Source organism: Megascapheus bottae, chromosome 5 (genome assembly GCF_031878675.1).
Source record: "Megascapheus bottae isolate mThoBot1 chromosome 5, mThoBot2.hap1, whole genome shotgun sequence".
NCBI classification, from domain to species: Eukaryota; Metazoa; Chordata; class Mammalia; order Rodentia; family Geomyidae; genus Megascapheus; species Megascapheus bottae.
In genome coordinates, this window is record NC_143513.1 from 20,943,771 (window position 1) to 20,953,194 (window position 9,424).

A 9,424-nucleotide genomic window follows, 5' to 3' on the forward strand; every position below is an offset into this window, starting at 1 on the left:
TAGAAAACAGAAATTTTGATGAACGACTACATCTTTGCTACTTTTATCCGTGTTAGGAAATGACACCAGGTTGGACATCCACAACTGGCACATTTTCTGCTGCTTTCTTCATGTTCCATCTGGTGTTTGACATTACTGACTCTGTATAATTTAGTATCATGATCTCCAGTTTGCAGATGAAAAAACTAAACTTTAGAATGGCAGCCCTGGAATCTGCTGACATTCATTCTCGAGTTAGAACTCAGGCCTGAGGTCATATTCTAACTTTACATTTCTGCCTGATATTGAAACCATTTAAAATCTTTTAAATCACTTAAAATTACACTTAAAATCAATTATCCACATTATCCACAAAACCAATATTATGTATGTTTATTTGTTCATTTGAGATAGGGAAGGTGGAAAAAAAGATGATTGGGAGGGGTGGGGGGACAAAAACATGAGAAGGGGTATAAAGGTTCGAGGAGTAATGCACCCATTACCTAATGAATGTCACTATAACCCCTTTATACATTACCCTGACAATAAATTTTTTTAAAAACCCTAAAACATTATCTTACATCGTGATTTAGATGCTAGTTTCCTTTTTTGTCTTGTCTGATAATTTCTACTATTAAAGCATCAAAAAAACGCTTTTGATGTTACTCAGGCGTGTTTATATACTACCTTATTAAATTCCATTTGTTTTTACTTTATTAATGTTTCATTAAGGACCATCTGGTTGTCACTACAGATCATAGAGTCCTAGCTCACTCCATCAATATATTATGAAGCTCCATTATTACCAAAAGAAATTAAACTGGTAGAGGATCAGGACACCCAGATCCAAGGGCCACCCTTAGTCTTATGGTCAACACTCTCCCCCACTTACTTCTCCCAGCCCATGGGTTTCATCTAACAGTGAAGGTCAAGCCTAGCTTTGGCATTCTGTGAAATTCTGTAGAGCTGTGGGCCAACCAATCACGCAGGATTTCAGGAGAGCAGATTCTGCTTGGGAAGGGTAAGAAATGACTGGTGGGCTATGCCTAAAACCTGGTAGACCAAGTGCTGATAAGATTTAGGGTGGTTTTGGAGATGATTGCTTAGAAGGAGCAGGGGGGACTTTGCGGGGCAGGGAGGAGAGGGAATTACAATAGGGCAGTGGCAGATCTGCCCTTCATACTTGCTTACTCTCAACTCCCTTCAGTCCTGTGGGAGATTTGAAATGTGCATAGTCAAGTGAATTGGTCTTTCCAGTAGGTTAAACTTTACCCTTCAAACTGAGTTTAATCCACATTTTCATGAAGGTGACAAATACGCCTAGAAACTGCAGCCTTCAGCTCACTGAATGAATGAATGAATGATTTTATTGTCTATGAAGTCCTGATATGACCAAGATATGACACTGCCTAAAAGCAGTGTAGACCACCAAATCAGTTTGCTTATCAAATACCTTCACCAGCAGTCCAAACATAAGCAACACTTCTATTAAATTATATTAGGCTGTATTATAGGATAGTATATTAATTCTATAAGTGAATGAGAATAAAGACAGAAAATTCTTTCAGGGTACTTTACTGAACCCCTAGTACATCCTAGTCCCTATACTAGTCACAGGGGAAACAGATGAAAACACATTTAAACAATTCTTCTCTAACAAGTAGAATGACAATAAGACCAATAAAGAGAATACAGTCCTGGCTTCAGGTAGAAACCAGTTTTTAGACCCCAGACCCTAATTCCAGAAGTTCCACATGTCACCTTTGGCCACTGGCCCTTAGACTTCAAATAAAGAGATTAGGGCCTGGAACCAACGGCCCATACCTGTAATCCTAGCCACTCAATAAGGTTGAGATCTGAGGATCGTGGTTCAAAGCCAGCTCTGACAAGAAAGTCTGTGAGATTTTTATCTCCAATTAACTATCAAAAAAGCTGGAAGTGGAGCTGTGGCTCAAGTGGTAGAGCAGAAAAGGGAGAGCCTTGTGCAGGAAAGCTCAGGGATGGCATCGAAGGCCCAGATTCAAGCCCTAGAACAGGCATGAGAGAAAAAGGGAAGGGGAAGGAACTCAGATAGGGAAGGGGAAGGGGGGAGGAAGAGGAAAAAGTCATGATGATCAGAGAAAGGGGACAAAAAATGGGGACTATAGCACATTTCAGCCCTCTCCATGGAGAATAGGGAACTGAGGCAATGGCAGAATAGATGTTCTCACTCACAGGTTGAGTTGGTTGAGGACAATGCTTGTTTTTGGAGAGGTTCCAGAGAGGCTGTTAGGAGTTGTTATTGCTGTCATTTCTAATGAGCATAAACAAGTCATGTTGCCTGCAGGTGGTCTGTCCTGAGGAGTCTCTAGTAGTGCTTTGGGGGTAATTTCTATGCCTTATTATAATGACATCCTGTCCTCCCAGGATGCCAAATAATATACCTCCATACAAAATGGAGATGGTTCTGCCAAGCTTCGGCTGCTTTTCGTTAGTTTGTAGGCCCAGCAAAAGCATCTTTTGCACATCTTTTTTCTCACTTCCTTCTTTCCTTCCTTTCCATCTATATTTCTTTCGTTCTTTTGCCAGTCCTTGGGGCTTGAACTCAGGGCCTGGGCACTGTCCTTAGACACGTTTTGGTCAAGGCTAGTGCTCTACCACTTGATCCACAGTGCCATTTCTGGCCTTTTCTGTGTATGTGGTACCCAGGAATTGAACCTAGAGCTTTGTGTGCATGCTAGGCAAGCACTCTACCCCTAGGCTACTCTCCTGGTCATTGCACATCTTTTGTTTGCAGTATGCTAAGGAGCATGAGGGTTATCAATGGGTTATGAGTAAAACATTGAACAAGTGAAAAATCCACAACTGTTTTTAGATCAGTTAGAAGGTGGGATCCCAGCTCAGAACACTCTCAGAGAAGCCAGATGCAGGGATCCATAGCCGACCCTGCAGACACCTCCCTAGGAACCAGGTTGGAGCAGGAAAACGTAGGCTGTTATAAGGAGTGGCTGCAGGCTCAGAGTCACAAATCCAAGAGTTAAAAATTTCCCACACTCCTGGGAATTCTACCTCCTGGCAATCACACCAAGTTCTTCCAGTGAATAATAGAAAACATCCTTGTGGTACTAGCAGGAGAAGAGAAGTCATTGTTTTTAAATATAGAACATTTTGTTTATGCCTGAACCATGGCTTGAACTCAGAGCTTTGTGCTCTTGCCTTTTTTGCTCAAGGCTGTCACTCTACTATTTGAGCCAGACTTCCACTTCAGGTTCCATTCCAGTTGACTGGAGAGAAAGATTCTCTTGGGTATGTTTGTCGTGGCTAGCTTCTAATTGCATCCTCAGATCTCAGCCTCTTGAGTAGGTAGGAATACAGTCATAAGCCTGCAATGGACATTCATAAAGCCACAATTGTTGCGGTTTTATCAGATCCACACCCTCTGATGTAGAAGGGAGTGACAAGTACTTGTGATGTGCACAGCTCCCTAGAAGACTGAGTAGTAAACGGGATTTCAGGTGTCTTCCCTCTTCCCACATCACTGAAGGCCAATTTATCACACATCATTGTACCAAGCCCAGCTTGCAACAACAACCACAAAAATGACAAGATATTAAAAAGTATAAGAGCTTAGAACAGGCAGCAGCTCTGTTCCCAGGGGGTAGTCATGGAGATAAAGATCCCAGACTCTTAGCATCTCTAAGACTTAAATGAAGGCCCCCACCAACAAGTGGCAAAGAAAGTAGTCCAATAAAATGAAAGTATGCTGCCAAGAGAAACAGCAGGCTGTGCAAATGCATGGTTAAGAAAATCCCAGGTTTCTAGGATTTGGAGGTGTGGAACTGATAGTGCGCTGGTCTCAGAGAAATGAGAGACCGCAACTTGGCAGACTGGGAGGAAAGATCTGCCTATGTGCAAGGCTACCATCCCACGGTTTTACTTATATGTATGAGACACAATGCCTATGCATGAGTTAAATAGAAGCTTGTTGGGCAAAGGCCAGGCTAAGGATACAAGGGGTTCCACTGCACAGGTGCACAGTTTGGTTAGAAACAGCTGGTGTTTCTCCCCTGCTAGGAACCACTAATTACCCCCCCCACACACACACACAAGGAGAAGTGGCCCTGGGAGGTATTAAGGAGGAGATAAGATTTAGGGGTGGGCTGAGAGTTTGGTCTAGTGGTAGAGTGCTTGCCTAGCATGCACGAAGATCCAGGTTCAATTCCTAGGTACCACATACATAGAAAAAGCCAGAAGTGGTGCTGTGGCTCAAGTGGTAGAGCTCTAGCTTTGAGAAAACTCAAGTACAGTGCTCAGGCTCTGAGATCAAGCCCAGGACTAGCAAAAAAAAAAAAAAAAAAAAGAAAAAGATTTAGGGTTATCTCCTAAGGCTTGACTAGGAAAAGAAATTGATTTCTTTCCCTTTAACTAATCTGTCTCAGGACCAGCCACCAGGATGTCAGGGATGTTGGGAGTTTTCAGACCAGGTATTTAAAATAACTATGATTAATATGCTAAAGGATCCAATGGGAAAAAAAAGAAAACATAGAAGAACAGATGGGTAATTGTGCTACAATAAAAATGTTTTCGTTTATGTCCCTGCTTCCTAACACAAAGCTCCTATAATTCTTGGGTTCCCGAGCAGTGATTGATTTGTCTTTGGTGTATTCATGAAATTAATTTTTGCTAAGAGACCTTACATAATAATATTGGGACAGGGAAAGTCACCAGAAAGATCAGACCATGTGACATCCTTGAAGGAGAGCCCAGAAAAATCAGTGACCTCAAACTCTATGATGAGAAGGGAGAAAGGTTAGATCTCCCCAAGGACTTGATCTTCATGGCTTTAACCAAGTGTTCCAGCTTGGAGATGAGGATCTAATAACTTGTCTTTGGCTTTGCATCCACAAACCATGAGGCCTCAGCTCTGGAGGTCACAGCTAACCCCTGGGGAAAACAGGCTGGGTCTTTTGTGCTTTCCTGGTTACTCAGACACCAGACTTCTGGATATATGTGTATTATCTCTGTTTAGTGTTTTCCTTAAGAAGACAACTAACATGGTTTTATATGAATAGATCTTAGATTTCAAAATTTTAGACTTCCAAGCTGGTGAAACTTAAGGGTTCTTATTCTGTCAGATGACTTCTCCTTCTAGATTGAATGTATTTTTTTATTTATAAAAGAGTTATGAGACTTGGTCTTTAAAAAAAAATGAAGGATGGATTTGTGAGAGTTGTATTGTTTCCAGCAATGAAACACATGCATTCCCAGGACCTGTGTGAATGTAGCCAAGCAGTGCTGGCTACATGTGACAGGAATTGCTTTCCTGCCCAATACCATGCTCTTGAACCTTAGGCCAAATTCCTGGTTTGCAAAATCAGGCTCAAGGGAGTGCCCAAGGCAGAACTCAACTAAAAGAGCTGTCTTTCATATCCTGAAAACTCACCAGTAACAATATTTTGTCATCTCATTTTTAAAAAAAATTGATTAACATTGATTTTTACATCTATTTCAAGTGACATGTTTAACAAACAAGTATTCAAGAAGGGAATCTATATATACTATCACGGGCACAGATTTTAGAACACAATTAAAATTAAGCTGAGGGTTTGTATGTCACAGATAAATATTAATCTATATAATAAAACATTATGTCTAGTCATAAATTTTATGTGTATGTAATTATGTTTATATTTCCAATACTATGTCCATAACATTGAATATGCAAATATTGGGTCATCACTCTTGTATTGTTTGGATCTAATAGCCACATATAAAGGAGACCATACTCATCTTATTTTGTTTGTTCGTTTTGGCCTTGTTTTTTTTTGTTTTGTTTTTTTGCTCATCTTATTTTTTAACTCAAATCTACATTCATTTTTTTTAACTCATGTTTAATCTTATGTCACTGTTGGTATCATTTGAGTTACAAATCTACTTTTCCATTTAGACATCTCACATTATACTGCTGGTACCCAAAGCATACTCAAACAAATTAAGTTTGGTAGCTTGACTTTAAGTGTTATTATTCCTTAATATTTTAGTCAAAGCAATAAATCTACATCCATGGTCTTCATTTTAATATGGCTTATGACTAATTTATTTAAATTTCATTCATATTTGTGGGAAATTCATACTGTTCTTCCATTTACTAATTTGAAAGTGGTTTCTTCTATATGATTTATGAGACTCTCAGCTTTAGATATGCATTTAAGGTTAATTAATAGCCTTTATCATATTGGAATTTCTCAGAATAGCACCCTTTCTACCATACCCTTGTGAGAGCCTTTCTAGGTCATGTGTGCTAGTGGAAGCCTTTGGGTTTTGCTGATCCAGGGGATGACACAGACTGTTGGCCCTCTATATGCCCAGGTTTTGCATATATAGCTCTACCCAACCTTTGTTTAAGGGCTAAAAATATTCAGGGAGAAAATTCTCTCTAGGATTTGTCTGTCAGAGCAAATTTTTATTCTCAGTTCTCAGCCACCTAAGTAGCCAGAATCCCAGGGGTGAGCCACAGGCACCTGGCCACCTGCATTTTCTTGTCATTCCTCTCTGAACAATACAGTGGAACAATTATTCACATGGGGCATTCACATTTTAATAGGTGTTATAAGTCATCTAGAGATGGATCAAGACATATGGAGGTGTGTGGGGACTCCTAGCTAGTGGTGTAGGAGCCCAGGCTGCTTGCCTCCTTAACACACTCAAGTGATGCAAGCAGTCCAGGGCCAAAGGGCGCCTGGCCCCTCCCAATGGTGTCTCAGGACACCACTGACTGACAGTTGCATTCGGGAAAGACCCAATAACTGGCACCGCTTGATCTGTATTTAGCGAGCACTTTTTTTCTAAAATAAAGTTAGATCTGCACCGAGTCTGGTCTCCAAAGTCTGTGTTCCGGGGATTATTCGTGGGCTCCGTCGCCACTTTACTCCCCTTGTAGACATCCGAGAAGGACCCCAACAGTGTGTGCACAGGTTATATGGAAATACTGTAGCATTTTGTATAAGGGACTGAAAGGGACTTCCCCAGTTCCTCCCCACCTTACCCCCCTTGGCCTGCCAGGAAACTCCCTCCCTTTCCTTTGTCCTCAGAACAGTGCACCAGAAGCCCATGGAGATGATAGGCCCCTTCAAACAGCAAAGATGTCAGTGGTTGCCCCAGCCATCAATCAGCTATGTTGAATTCCATTGGCCACCTGTGTATGGCCAGCCCAACCACATGGCTGGCAGTCTATAAAAGTAGCCTGTAAGATTAGGCGGGGTCGCTCTCTCACTCACATCTTAGAGATGGCCCTGATCAGTCAGTATGATTCTCAATGCTAGGTGCAGAATAAAACTCTGTTTAACTTCCGCTTTTGTGTCAGGCTCATTCCTTTGATCTCGGACCCTAACAGGACCCGGAGCACCCTTGGGTTTTGGCATAGGTAGAGGCCCATGGAGAAATAGGGACAACCATACATAGAGCAATACACACCTTGGAAAGAAAAGCTCTTCCTAGGCTTTCATTCTGAGTTGCTGTTATTCTTTCTGGCAACTCTTGACTAAGGAGACTGTGCAACAATCTCATCTTCCACTGTTCCTAGAGCAAACATCTCTTTGCTTTTCTTTATAGTTTCTAAACTCTTTTATCTTTATTTTTCTTGGGCTGCATAAATATGTCTCTTGAAAGTGTGTGAGGTAAGTTTATGAGCAAATCACTGTGAAGTGTTCAGGAGACAGCCTCTTTCTAAGAGAGTTTTATATCAAAACCAGTCAGAATTATGAGGAATCTGCAGCTCCTGCTCATGCTCTATCCTCATCTTTCCTGTAATTCCACCCTGGCTGCTCCAAGGCAGTGATTCTTTCAAAGTCATTTCCTGTCTACCTCGCTCTGCTCAGAATACAAACCATATCATAGTCTTACCTTGTTCTTTCACATCTTTTCTCTCTTCCCTCTATGCCTCCCTCTTTTCCTTCCTCCCTCTCTTCTTTCCTTCCCCCTTTTCTTTCTTTTTTCCTTTCCTTCTTTCTTTATATTTCTTTGGTCATGGGGCTGGAACTTGGGGCCTGGGTGCTGTCCCTGAGTTCTTTTGCTAGTGCTTTATCACTTTGAACCACAGCTCCACTTTCAGTTTTCTGGTGGTTAACCGGAGATAAGAGTCTCATGGACTTTCGTGCCCAGCTGGCTTTGAACTGAGATCCTCAGATCTCAGCCTACTGAGTAGCTAGGATTACAGGCATGAACCACCAGTGTTCAGCTTCCTTCCTTCCTTCCTTCCTTCCTTCCTTCCTTCCTTCCTTCCTTCCTTCCTTCCTTCCCTCCTTCCTTCCTCTTTCTCATTTCTCTGTCTCTCCCTCCCTCCCTCCCTCCCTCTTTCTTTCTGTGGGATCTTATTAGATACCAAAGGTGGGCCTCAAACTCCTAATCCTCTTACCATTGTTTTCCAAGTGCTGGGCCATTACTTCTGCACCTGGCTCAGATTTCTTAATGTCTCAGGACTGGGGTCATCATCAGCTATGTCTTCAACCCACTGCTGGATAATTTTTCATGTTATTTGATTAAGTTCTGTATTATAAAACCAGGCTGTACATCTCTACTTAACTAACTTGGAAACTAAGTTTCAGAGAGATGAAATGGTTTGTCTATCATATTGTTTAGACTAAAAACTCAGTAGAATTCCAGAATACATCAAGTCTGCAAAGAGTTGCTGGGAGCTCGTCAACATTGCTGCCTTCCTCCCCCGTCCCTCCTCCCTCCCAGCTTCTCAGTATTTTTGTTCCTGGGGGCCTGGCCATGGGGTGTAGTGGGATATAGCCGAGAAAAAGAGGAGTCTGGGAAAAGAGTATGGGGATAGGAGCAAGTCAGAGTTTATAAGGTTTTGTTGTTGTTGTTCTAACATTGAGTTATAAAAATTGTCACTAATTATACCAAGTTAGAATAGTATCCTGTATCTATCATTCTCCTTCACTAAGGATCAATGTAGTGACAGTATATTGCGTCCATGTCAAGCTTCTGACCAATGTATTCTAAAGCAAACCATATTTCATTTTGTCCTCTGACAGGGAAGTTGAGCTGAGGTCCTGGGCCACCGTTTCCTTGGCCTCCTCCCCTCAACTTACTTCTGCCTGGCTGGCCTCCTTACCCTTTGTCTCATCTCTAGGCTGAGGAAATATTGTGACACTTCAAAAAACTCACTGTGACCCACACTGCGAAGTAGTGGTGGTAGCTTAGTTGGTCTACAGAGGTCCCCTGAGTCTTCCCTGCCCCCTCCTCCTCTTTCTCTAGCTGTCACATCCTCTTCCTTTTCTTCCCAGCCTCTGAGGCTCCTCCCTTCTTCATTCCAGTCATCACCTCCCTCTTTATCATATGCAAAATGGAGACCCCCAACACTTTTCTATGCCAGTACTGGTGTTTGAACCCAGGGCCCGGGCACTGTCCCTTAGCTTTTTCACTCACGCTGATGACCTACCACTTGAACCACAAAATC